This window comes from Podarcis filfolensis (genome assembly GCF_964270895.1).
Source record: "Podarcis filfolensis genome assembly, chromosome: 6".
Taxonomy (NCBI): Eukaryota; Metazoa; Chordata; class Lepidosauria; order Squamata; family Lacertidae; genus Podarcis; species Podarcis filfolensis.
Genome location: NC_139609.1, coordinates 7923590 through 7936475, shown reverse-complemented (window position 1 = coordinate 7936475; position 12886 = coordinate 7923590). Strand labels below are relative to the sequence as shown.

General features: G+C 43.6%; 1 long non-coding RNA gene across 1 annotated transcript; it reads left to right on the top strand.

Annotated features, from left to right (window-relative positions):
* Positions 1–2370: 2370 nt before the first annotated feature.
* Positions 2371–12601, top strand: LOC310765993. The gene is made up of 3 exons (XR_014549908.1): positions 2371–2914; positions 3742–3926; positions 12362–12601. It is a non-coding gene; the product is annotated as an uncharacterized lncRNA (long non-coding RNA).
* Positions 12602–12886: the final 285 nt, after the last annotated feature.

Below are 12886 nucleotides of genomic sequence, written 5' to 3'. Positions count from 1 at the left end.
CCGGATAAATGAGTCCCTCGGGCCTTATCCGGCCCGCGGGCCTTAGTTTGGGGACTCCTGATCTATGCCAATTGTTTCGAGATGGAATTCCCACTCTTTTTTTTTTAAAGAAATATTTATTAAGATTTTACAAAAACAGATATACAAAAACACATAATAAAAAACAAAAAAATAAGAATAAACACACAGAAAAAATACAAAAAATTAAAAACAATTCTTTTTCATAACTTAAAACTCATTTGCTTGTTTCTTTGACTTCCTCACACCTCCCCTTCTTGTATTCCCATTTAAATAATCAAATCAGCAAATCCTTACCCTCTTTCATTTATCTTATCTCTATAACTTAACATTTTATAACTCAGTATTTTCATCCATTATCAATTCATTTTTGCATATTCTTATTAACTTTGTTACAAATACCACTTATTTCCAATCCAACATCATTTTAATTATGTTTTAACCTATTTATACCCTTTTTCCATATTCTTGAAGCATTACAGCTGGAAACCACTTAATTTCTATCCAACATCATTCTAACATTCATTAATTTTACAATATTTCTGTAGATAGTCTTTAAATTTCTTCCAATCTTCTTCCACCGTCTCTTCTCCCTGGTCTCGGATTCTGCCAGTCATTTCTGCCAATCCCATATAGTCCATCACCTTCATCTGCCATTCTTCCAAAGTGGGTAAATCTTGTGTCTTCCAATGCTTTGCAGTAAGTATTCTTGCTGCTGTTGTGGCATACATAAAGAAAGTTCTGTCCTTCTTTGGCACCAATTGGCCGACCATGCCCAGAAGGAAGGCCTCTAGTTTCTTCAGGAAGGTATATTTAAATACCTTTTTCATTTCATTATAGATCATTTCCCGAAAGCCTTAATTCTTGGGCACGTCCACCAAAGGTGGAAGAATGTACCTTCAGTTTCCCACTCTTTGCCCTGTGAAAAGTGATTGAAAGCTGGCATGACAGGAGTTCGGGAAATGAAGTGAAATTAGTTGGCTTGTGGCAGGAGAACACTGAGTAGCAGTGCTACAAACCCCCATTGAGGGGACCCGGTGTCATGTGACCTGTCCTGCCAGAGGTGGAGCTAGCTGCTCTGGCACCCAGATTGGCACACATGCTGTGCACTCAGGGGCGGTGCTAGCTGCCCATGGGGGCGGGGCAAGCATCTCATGGGGGCGCTACCCACGTCAAGCATGGAGCGTCCCAGGGGGGCGCTGCCTGCGGCAAGCATCCCAGGGGTGGCGCGGCAATGTCACCCCCCTCAGGGATGACATCCAGGGCGGACCGCCCCCATTGCACCCCCTTCCTCTGCCAGTGTATCCCGCCCCCACCTGGCAGACCAGCGCTGGTCCGGTGGCAGCAGGGGGCACAGAGGGGCTTCAGTACCACCAATTAAATGATGTTTTTAAGGTTGACAAAAAGAAGGGTTTTGATACAATGAGATCGAGGTTTGAAATAGATCTGCTGGAAAATAATGTGAAAGTGTTATCAAAGATGTACAAAATTACTTTTAGAATGGCACACCAAACGGTTATGATTCACTGGGCCAAAGATTTTGGGTATAATATACAGCTGAATGATTGGGTGAAATTATGGAAGGAAGGTTTAAAATTTACTGCATGCAATGCCCTAAAAGAAAATGTGATGAAAATGATGTATAGGTGGTATATTACACCTGTTAAGTTAGCGAAAATGTATAAAGTCAGTGATAAATGTTGGAAATGTAAAGAAAAAGAGGGAACATTTTATCACATGTGGTGGGAATGTAAAAAGGTGAAATGCTTCTGGGAGATGATATATAATGAGTTGGAAAAAATGTTGAAATATACATTTATAAAGAAACCAGAAGCATTTCTGTTGGGCATTGTGGGGAGTGACATAAATAGAAAGTAATGTAAGTTCTTTTTATATGCAATAACAGCAGTAAGAATATTATTGGCCCAAAAATGGAAGCAAGAAGAGTTACCGTCGATTGAAGAATGGAGGATGAAGTTAATGGACTATGCAGAATTAGATAAACTAACAGGAAGGATTCGAAACCGGCGAGACCAGAAATTCATGGAAGACTGGAGTAAATTTACGGACAGACGATGTTTGTAGGGTTGCAAGACGTTTTGTGAGGAGTATTATTAGAAGTATTGTAAAAATGGACAAGGGGGAGGATGATTTGTTAAGAGATGTAAAGGCAATATAAAGTTAAGAAATGCATAAGAAGTGGTTAAAACGGTGGATCATCAGAGGTGCTGATGGAAGTCTAAAAAGATTGTATAAGTGAAAAGTTTTGTGGTACATTTTATAATTTATATGTTAAAATTAATAAAAATATTTTTTTAAAAAAATAGAATGGCATACGAAAGACGAAGAAGTTAAGACATTGGGCTAGAGATTTTGGGTATAATATCCAACTTTCGTCTTGGGAAAAGTTATGGAAAGAAGAAATAAAATTTACTGCCATGCTGTTTGTTGAAAGAAAATTATATGAAAATGATGTATCGTTGGTATCTACGTAACACCGAGCAAAATTGCTAAAATGTACAAAACAATTTTTTAGATGTGTTGGAAATGTAAAGAGAAAGAGGGCACTTTCTACCATATGTGGTGGACATGCACATTGCTAAAGGCTTTCTGGGAAATGATATATAATGAGTTAAAGAAAATATTTAAAAATACATTTGTCAAAAAACCAGAAGCCTTTTTACTAGGTATAACAGGTGAAGACTTTCCAAGAGAAGATAAAAAACTTTTTATGTATGCAATGACGGTAGCGAGAATGCTACTTGCCCAGAGATGGAAAGAGGGAGAAGTACCAACAAAAGAAGAATGGCAGGTGAAACTGATGGAGTATGAGGAGATGGAGAAACTGATGGGGAAGATCCGAAGTAAAGACACTTGTAATGTGAATTTTGTAATGGTAATTATGGTTATATAATAGATAGATAAGGGTAAAAGATGCAGTAAATTTAATCTTAAAGATTAATCTTAAAGAACCATGGAGGGAGGGAGGAGGTCTAAGGGTTCGAAAGAACTCTGTATTTTAATGTTTGAAATGTTTTTTTTTTTAATATATATAATTTTTCAAAAACTTAATAAAATATTATCGTGTATATATATATATATATATATATATATATATATATATATATATATAAACAAATCACCCACAGGAAAAAAAGAAAGAAAGATAGCACTTGTTTTCCATTTTGGGGCTAACCAGGGCAAACTTTTCAGATTCCAACGTGGGTGTGGTAAAATGAGTTTGGTGTTTGGGAAAAGATTCTTAGCAAGATTTAGAGGCTCACTCTTGGATGTACTCAACTTTACATTGGGAAAAGGGCAAGTTTTTCTGCATCGTGGCAAGAGGAATGCCCTTTGCAAAATGCATGTACCTGTTGTCATTATTGTTGATTTATTCATATCCTGTTTTTCTTAGAAATAGTCAAAGTGCGTTAAAGAAAGACACAACATAAAAACATGCTTTGTACTTCAGCTTGGAATCTAGACCCTGTTAAGTGATTGGCAGTCTCTCTGCCTTATAAGAATTTATGCTCTAATTGATAACTGCACATATTTTCAGAGGCAGAGCCAAGCAACGAATAAGCTTGCTCAAATACTAAATAAGTCTGTACAACCCACCTCCTCTTGCAGCAGATGGGATTACACTGCAGCCAAGAGAGCCTGCTCTTTATTTCATAGCGCAGCTAGATTTTATCAGTCCTTTATCTCCCTCTCTCTCTCCAGATTTGATCCAGGCAGAAAGGCAAGCCACGTGGCAATAATTGTGCTAAGAAAACAAACTAACCTCTGAAGAGAGGAAGAGAAAAGGCAGCTGAGAGGCAATTTACACTGCAGAAGCAAATATACAAATATAAAGGGAGAGTCAAAGCAGATTATGTCACAGCTGAGGCATAATCTTCAATATGTAGGTAGGCCAAAAACTTATGCCCCAGGATTGGGTGCATAAACACAATTTGTGATTCGAGGACCCGCTTGTGAATTGTGCTGGTCCCGAGGGCAAACTGTGCGGCGAGGTCTGAGTCCAGTCCGAGGTCGAGGGTGCGGTATGGAGGCTGTCTGTCAAAGATGAAGCAGGGAGTCCAAGGCAGGGAGTCGGGTGAGGTCAGGAACTCTGGCAGAAGAACAGGACAGGGTGCAGGCAGGAACAGGCTACCACCAATGTTGTTCCCGCAACTTGGGACTGGGGCTGGCTGGCTTTTATCTGCCCCGAGGCATAGGGCGGCCCCAGTCCACAGGTGACCCGCCTCTCCTGGCCTGGAGGCGAGCACTCCTCCTGTGGGAACTTAGTTCCCTCCGCCTCTCTGCCCTGAGCCTCCGCAGCTCAGGAGAGGCTGGAGGGTTACCGGACCCAGAGGCAACCTCAGCTTCCTCTGACGGGGCTGAGAGTGGAGCAGCTGCAGGCAATGGGTCCTCCATCACCTCAGGGGCCAGAGCAGACTCAGCTGGTGCCTGCACCTGAGGATCCAGCATAGGTGAGGACCCTTCAGGCTCAAGCCCCAGCCCCGGCTCAGCTGGTTCTGGAGGCGGGGACTCCTGTGCAGGCTGGGATTCCTCAGGTTCAGCCTCCGAGTCTGAATCCCAGGCCATCACAAGGATAAGAAAGACACATGGACGCAGTATATTAGGTTAATGGGCTAAAAAAGGCCATGACTTTATTGATTATAGCATGTGAGAGGTATTGGCTTAGGCACTGGATAAAACAACAGAGCATGACTCCACCCCTTCAGGAAGGGGAGAGTCTAACAAGGGTTAACCACCAGTAGGAGGAGCCTGTTGATGCAAATACAACTGTAAGCTCCCCCTCATGTCACCGGGGGGGTGGGTTGTGCCATGGCCCTAGCCACCAGCAAGGGCGTCGGACAGAATCCAAGACCGCCAGATTCCTTTAACGGAATACCCATAAAGTGGAGGGGTAGGCGATGGCCACACCCTGCCCTCCAATACACAAACATATTCCAATGCCTAACTGCCAATACCTAAAAAGTTGTGATGATTTGCAACGAGGTAGGCGAAAAAACCGGGACGCGGGTGGCGCTGTGGGTTAAGCCACAGAGACTAGGACTTGCCGATCAGAAGGTCGGCGGTTCGAATCCCCGTGACGGGGTGAGCTCCCATTGCTCGGTCCCTGCTCCTGCCAACCTAGCAGTTCGAAAGCACGTCAAAGTGCAAGCAGATAAATAGGTACCACTCCGGCGGGAAGGTAAACGGCGTTTCCGTGCGCTGCTCTGGTTCGCCAGAAGCGGCTTAGTCATGCTGGCCACGTGACCCGGAAGCTGTACGTCGGCTCCCTCAGCCTATAAAGCGAGATGAGCGCCGCAACCCCAGAGTCGGCCACAACTGAACCTAATGGTCAGGGGTCCCTTTACCTTTTAGTTTTAGGCATAAAACCAAGTGGCTGGTGCCAATTTGCCAGTTGGATAAAAATTCCTACCAGGCCCCTTGGACAACCAAGGCAACCAACCACAGGTCCATAGCAAGGTCAATAACAAAGCAATGAACTAAAAGGAGGGTGGGTGGGTGGGTGATCCGACGAAACCCAGTAACACAATGAGAGGGAAGTGCTGCCGTGGCCACATTTGAGCAGCTAAACCCCGCCCCCAAGCCTCCGCCTGATTGGCTGGCTGCCAGGGGGCGAGGCACGGCAGCCGAGTCAGCTGAGCAGGGGCTGGAATGCCCCCTGCAGACGCGGGAAATGGCTCCCGCTCACAACTCCTCCCCTCTGGAAAGAGGAGAGGCTTAAGTGGACCCAAATTCTGAAGTGGACCTAAATTCGGTAACCTTGCATAAATTAGTGACCTCATCAAAGTTGACAGTTCTTTTGTTGGGAATGCAAAACCTCGAATCATAGAAATCTAGAGTTGGAGGGATCCTTGAGGGCCATCTAACTTAACCCCTCGCAAGGTAAGAATCTCAGCTAAAGCATCCTAATGCAGAGCTATTCTCTTGTGCTACTCAGCTGTATTTCAAACAGAGTGTCATTTCCCAGAGAGGGGAATTTAGCTCAGAATGCTGAATAAGATTGTGAACATGCATAGTGAGCATTCAGCAGAACAAGCGCCTGAAGCCATGTGCAAAAGTTGCTTAACGTTAAGCTATTGGCTTGGAGTCTGCTTCCCTATAAGTGGGATCCTAGCACAAGCCAGTCACTGCTCTTCCACTCTAAGCAATGAGGGGAAGATAAGAGTAACTGAATTTCGACCCCACTGGAAATATTTCACTTTTTCTATATACCATATTTTTCGCTCCATAAGGTGCACCTGACCATAAGGCGCACCTAGTTTTTAGAGGGGGAAATCAAGAAAAAATATATTAGCCTTTCCGCTTCTCCCAAAGCTTCTCAGGGCTGCTGGGGGAAGCCCAGGTCCCCCCCCCCCAGCCCCAAAGAGCAAACCCAGAAGGATCCCGCTCGCTTTCCTGGCTTCCTCTTTAGTCGCGCGCAGCCTCTCCGGCCGGGAGAAGCTGCACTCAGCTATGGCAATTCCCCCACCTCCTGCAAAAGCCCACAGGAGCCGCACACCCTTTAAGGAGCACACGGCTCCTGCAGGCTTTTCTACGAGGAGGGAGAAGGGACTGACTGGCTGCTTCAGTCCCCTTTCTCTCCTGGGGAAAAGCCCGCAAGAGCCACGCGGAGGTTGTGTGCGGCTCTTGGGGGCTTTTCCTGCCTGCCTCCCCTCTGCATTCTCTCCATAAGACGCACAGACATTTCCCCTTACTTTTTAGGAGGGGAAAAGTGCGTTTTATGGAGTGAAAAATACAGTTTGTGCCTCCAAGTAAGTTATGTCTGTACTGGTTCTTTTTCTTCTTTGGCGATCCCTCGTAGCCGAGTAAGATTGTCTTCCATGAACATGCTTTTAACAGTGAGTCAGTGTGGTGTAGTGGTTAAGAGCGGTAGACTCGTAATCTGGTGAACTGGGTTCGCTTCCCCGCTCCTCCACATGCAGCTGCTGGGTGACCTTGGGCTAGTCACACTTCTTTGAAGTCTCTCAGCCCCACTCACCTCACAGAGTGCTTGTTGTGGGGGAGGAAGGGAAAGGAGAATGTTAGCTGCTTTGAGACTCCTTCAGGTAGTGATAAAGCGGGATATCAAATCCAAACTCTTCTTCTTCTTCTTCTTCTTCTTCTTCTTCTTCTTCTTCTTCTTCTTCTTCTTCTTCTTCCGTAAGTGACTGTGGAGGCCAATTCTGGATCCACATGTCCTTCTACAGTGGGGACATAGGTTTCTGGGCAGGAGTTGATCACGGTGAGGGTTTGCCAAGTGTGCCTTAGCACGTTCCTCCCTTGCGTCCTGAGTTCAAGTGTCTTCAAAGCCTATGATACCTTTTGGTAAAGGCTGTTCTCCAGTTGGAGCGCTCACAGGCCAGTGTTGCCCAGTTGTCGGTGTTTATACTTTTTTTCCCTCTGAGAGTCTTTAAACCTCTTTTGCTGACCACCAGCATTACGCTTTCCATTTTTAAGTTCGGACTAGAGCAGTTGCTTTGGAAGATGATAATCAGGCATCTGAACAACGTGACCAGTCTAATGAAGTTGATGTTGAAGAATCATCGTTTCAACACTGATGACCTTTGCTTCTTCCAGTACACTGGCATTAGTTCACCTGTCTTCCCAAGTGATGTGTAAAAATTTTCAGAGACACCATTGATGGCATCTTTCAAGGAGCTGGAGATGGCATTTATAAGTGGTCCACGTTTCACAAGCCTACAGTAAGGTTGGTAGTACAATAGCTTTGTAAACAAGCATTGTGGTTTCCCTGCGAATGTCCCGGTCCGCAAAAACTCTGCACTTCAATTGGGAGACAGCTGCACTTGCAGAGCTAAGGTAATGCTGGATTTTGGCATCAGTGTTGAAAAATAACTGCCCAGGTAGGAGAAGTGACCAACATTTTCCAGTGTTACACCACTGAGTTGGATTTGTGGCAGTGCAGAGGGTTTGTTTTGTGCTTGTTGGTGCAGCACTTTGGCTTTTTTTGGAAGTTGACTGATAGGCCAAGCTTTCATAGGCTTCTGCAAAGATATTTAGGATGGTTTGGAGGTCATCCTCTGCGTAGCGTTCACACACTATGTTGTCATCAGCATGCTGAAGCTCTAAGACGGAAGTTACGGTAAACTTACTCTTTGCTTTCAGCCTGCTCAGATTAAAGAGCTTTCCATCTGTTCGATATATGATATCTGCTCCGGAGGGGAGTTTCCCTTTGACAAAGTGTAGGATCATGGCGATGAAAATAATGAATAAAGTTGGGGCGATAATGCAACCCTGTTTAACACCTGATCCCACGGTGAGAGCCATTGTTACTTGCAATTGTTGCTGTCATATTATCAGGGAGGAGCCGAATGATATTCACAGGGCATTCCTTACCTACAAACACACAGGACTCAGCTACATTAGTAAAAAAAAGAGTGATTTCAATGTGTTATAAACATGCAACACCAGATGGCACCAGAAAGATCAAAACTTTTCTATAGAGTTTTTACATAGGTTTTTTCTTCTTCTGTTACAGCAATTTTATTTCTGACTTATTTATAGCGGTTTTTTCCTGTGCGTAGATCCACCCACACATATAATTTTATTGTAATGAAGGGTTTGTATTTTCCCCCTTTTAATATATGCATATACATAGACAAGAGATACATATAAAAGATTACATACTGATTGTTGCAATAATAACATCACAGCACCAGCCCTAATAGAGAAGAAAGTTCCAAGGGGTTGATTGTGGCAAGCTGCTGATTCCATAGGTTCACCCTCTCTTTACTTAAAAACAACCATAAAACAGAAAGAATTAAATTCAGGGCCGTCGTTAGCATATGCGCCACCTGGGTACAAAGACCTGCCCAGCACCAACAAATTTAGTTTAGCCGCCCCAAATTTTTTTAGGGGGGGGTTAAACTCAAGGTTATTGAGTTTTGGGGGAGGAGAATTGCTCACCTGTAACAACGACGCAGCGAAAATAGCTGCTTTTGTTTACTGACTCGTCAGGAATATTTGACGCTACGGAGTAACAGGGCGATGGAGGAGGGGGGGCGGAGACTTTCGCTCCATTGCTTTTCACTGCCGCCGATCGAGAGGGACCGGTATACAGTAGATGCCCCCCAGAATATATTTGGTGCCCCCTAGAATTTGGCACCTGGGTGCCCTGCACCCCTTGCACCCCCGGCTAAAGACGGCCCTGAATAAATTACAAGATAATAAAATAATTATAATCACAATAATAGAAAGCTTAAGAAGAACAAATGCTGTAAAATATATTATATTCCATCGTGCAATACAAGGTGCATATTTTTACCAAATCTTCATGAATGTTGCCAAATAAACTCCTTTTTAGTAGGAATGTGCCAGTCGTGAGATTGTTCAGTCATATTAGTGGGGTGGGAGAGCTGAAAAAAATTCACATCTGGCAACCAATGTGCAATTTTGGTTTCAGATAGCACATGGGTAGACATGTCTAAAAAGCCCAGGACACAAATTTTCATGGCCCTCTATCGGCTATGGTGGCTCATTTACCAGAAGTAATGTATTTAGCATTAACTTTGCAAGTGTATACTCAATTCTGACCAAATTAAGACTCCTAGAGCAAAATATACATCAGGATTACCCTACCCCCTGTCGGAATGTTCAGGGAGGCAGGAGAGGATATATTGTTTATTAATATCCTTCCTAACTTGTGCTAGCAAGTTCTATAACTTAGCAGAGTTTTATATTCCCCTTTTAAAAGCACAGCTGAAAGCTGGATGCAGGCTTGTTTAAACCTCTTACTATTAGATTCCTGGTAAGTCCCCTTATATCCCACTTAAAAGAATGAACACGCCACAATCTTGTTTAAAGAATATAAAAGAAGTTTACTCACATCATCAGTTCACAGTTGGATCCCTGAAGGCAGTCTTAGTTACAAAGTATGTACATCTGGGTCTATACCATATGGAGATAATCCCTTTGTCCTCTTTTGGCTGGAAGCATCTCTAGCTAAAAAGCTGCCGGTCCAATGATGGAGGAAGTCAAAGAGAGAGGGAGGAGGGCTGCGTGCCTTGTGCTTTTGTTACCTGCACAGGTAAGGTCACACCCACCTTTAGTCACATGCAAAAGGAAGTATGTCCCAGCCCAGGAGGAAACAGGAAGTTCCGACTGGCTGGACCAAGTATTCCCTTATATGTCCACTCTAGGAAAACAAGGAATGTTGTACTTGACTGCTATCTATGTATCACATCCCCCCCACCCCAAATCAAAGAACCATAGAATCACATGACTTGTAGAGTTTTGCTGGATGGCAGGTGTGCAAGGATGCATGTCCTTTATTTTAAAAAGAAAAGAAAAATGTCAAGAGGAGTTTGGACTGGACAGTTAGGAAAGGAAGAGCGCTGTTAATTGTGCTCTCTCTATTTTTTGTGCCTGAATGACATACTGTACACAGATTATATGCACCCATTCAGTTTTTAAGGTATGAACTCCAATTCCAAATTTGCTGGATTCGATCCAAATCAAATATTATCACTGTTGCCTGATTACACAAAGTTCCTTTCCTCCTTTTCAAGAAGTGAATTGTGCCAGTGAACTACGCCAGCAAGCATTACTATTCTGCCTGGTGTTTATCTTATTCCAGAACATCTTCAAAACTCCCTTTGAAACAGATATTATGAAATGCCCTTAAAAGCATGCATGTAGCTTGCTTGCAAAGAATTGATTGCAGCGTTCCCTGTAGTTAATTAACAGCTCAGCTCAATGATGACAAGTTCTTGATTATGTCGCGTGTTACAACGGGCATGCTTCGTGCTGATATAATGAATGTTGTAAAACAGTTTCCATTATAACTGCCATTTTCACAAGCCCATAACTTGAAACATTTGCTTTGCATGCTTGGCCCCTGCCCAATGTTCATCAGGGGAGGGGGGGAGTTTGACCCCTTTCGCCCCCTTTTGAATTATGAGAAAGTAAAAGGGACAAAAAGAAACACTTTTGCATAATGATATCATAAAACCTCAAGTACTCTGAGTGTAACAGGAACATTTCCTGCCTCTTGCAGCTTGGAACATGACACAGCTGCAGTCTTTTGGGGAAAGGGTTCGTAGTTCGACTCCATTATTCTGAGGCAGGGATGGGCAATCTGTTTCTGTTGAGGGACAACCTCTTTCTCTTGGAAGTCATCGCTTGAGGGCCACATAGGGCAGGAATCCAAAGTGATTTGGATCCTTCCCTTCCCTTCCACATTGTAGTCCTTTGGAACCATGAGCTGGTCTGGATTCAATGCAAGAGTCAGTACAGTTTAAAGGGTAAAGGGACCCCTGACCATTAGGCCCAGTCGTGACTGACTCTGGGGTTGCGGCACTCATCTCGCTTTATTGGCCAAGGGAGCCGGCGTACAGCTTCCAGGTCATGTGGCCAGCATGACCAAGCCGCTTCTGGCGAACCAGAGCAGCGCACAGAAACCCCGTTTATCTTTCCACTGGAGTGGTTCCTATTTATCTACTTGCACTTTGACGTGCTTTCAAACTGCTAGGTTGGCAGGAGCTGGGACCAAGCAACGGGAGCTCACCCTGACACAGGGATTCGAACCGCCGACCTTCTGATCAGCTAGTCCTAGGCTCTGTGGTTTAACCCACAGCGCCACCCATGTCCCTTCAGTACAGTTTAGGTAGCCCTTATAGGACACAGGTAACAGGCAGAGGCAGATATAGGGGAGTGAAACTGCTCTGGTCCCCAAATTTATATGAAAATGATGTATAGATGGTATATAACACCAGCACAGATAGCAAAAATGTATAAAACCGGCTCTAACACTTATTGGAAATGTCAAGAAAAAGAAGGGATTTTTATCATATGTTGTGGGAATGTAAAGAACTTTTTGGGAAATGATATATAATGAACTGAAGAAAATGTTTAAAATGACATTTGTAAAAAAAACCAGAAGCATTTTTGCTAGGGATTGTAGGACAAGACCTGCCACGGAAAATAAGGAACTTATTTATGTATGCGTTATGTACTGAGTTGAATAGGATCCAAACTGCAGCAGTCTGATTGGTCCTAGAACAATAGGATCCAAAAGGCAGCAGTCTGATTGGTCCTAGAACAATAGGATTCAGAATGCAGCAGTCTGATTGGTCCTAGAACAATGCAGCAGTATGATTGGTTGGCAGGAACCACCCAATCATGCTCCAGATAGAAGTGAATCCACAACCTGATTGGCTTACAGTAGAATTCCGGAATTAGCCAATCATGTGCAGCCCATTGTGTAAATAATGTATATAAAGCAGATACTTTGAGGGGACTTTCATTCATTCCTCCTCACCACTATGAGCTGAATAAAGAGCATGAAATCACTTTGCGACTCTGAGTATATTTCAGTATGCTACAACAGCGGCAAGAGTCTTGATAGCACGAGGATGGAAGAATGAGGGAACCCCGACAAAAGAACAGTGTCAAGAGAAATTGATGAACTACACAGAACTGGCTAAATTGTCATACAAACTGCGAGACAAGGACAACTGTGATTTCAAGGGGGAATGGGAACTTTATACAAATGATTTAAAAACACAACAAAACGAACTGGACTCCTTGGCAGGTTTTGAATAAACATACACAAATTTATTGCTGATAACATGACGGACAGATATGTAAGGATATATACAATTTTATAATATGCAGAGAAAATATGTGCAGCGAAATCATGGAGAGGAGCTGAGGGAAGTGCTTGGTGGGGAGGAGGGTGGGGGGAATAAAAAAGGAGGGAAATTATGTAAGTGATTATATGGTTTGATAATTTGTTATGTGGAAATTGAGCAAAAAAAATTTTTTTTTTTTAAAAAAGAAACTGCTCTGGCCCCATGGATGCCGAACCTCGGGGGCACCTCAGGGGATGTTAGATTTAGACTGGAGCATGATA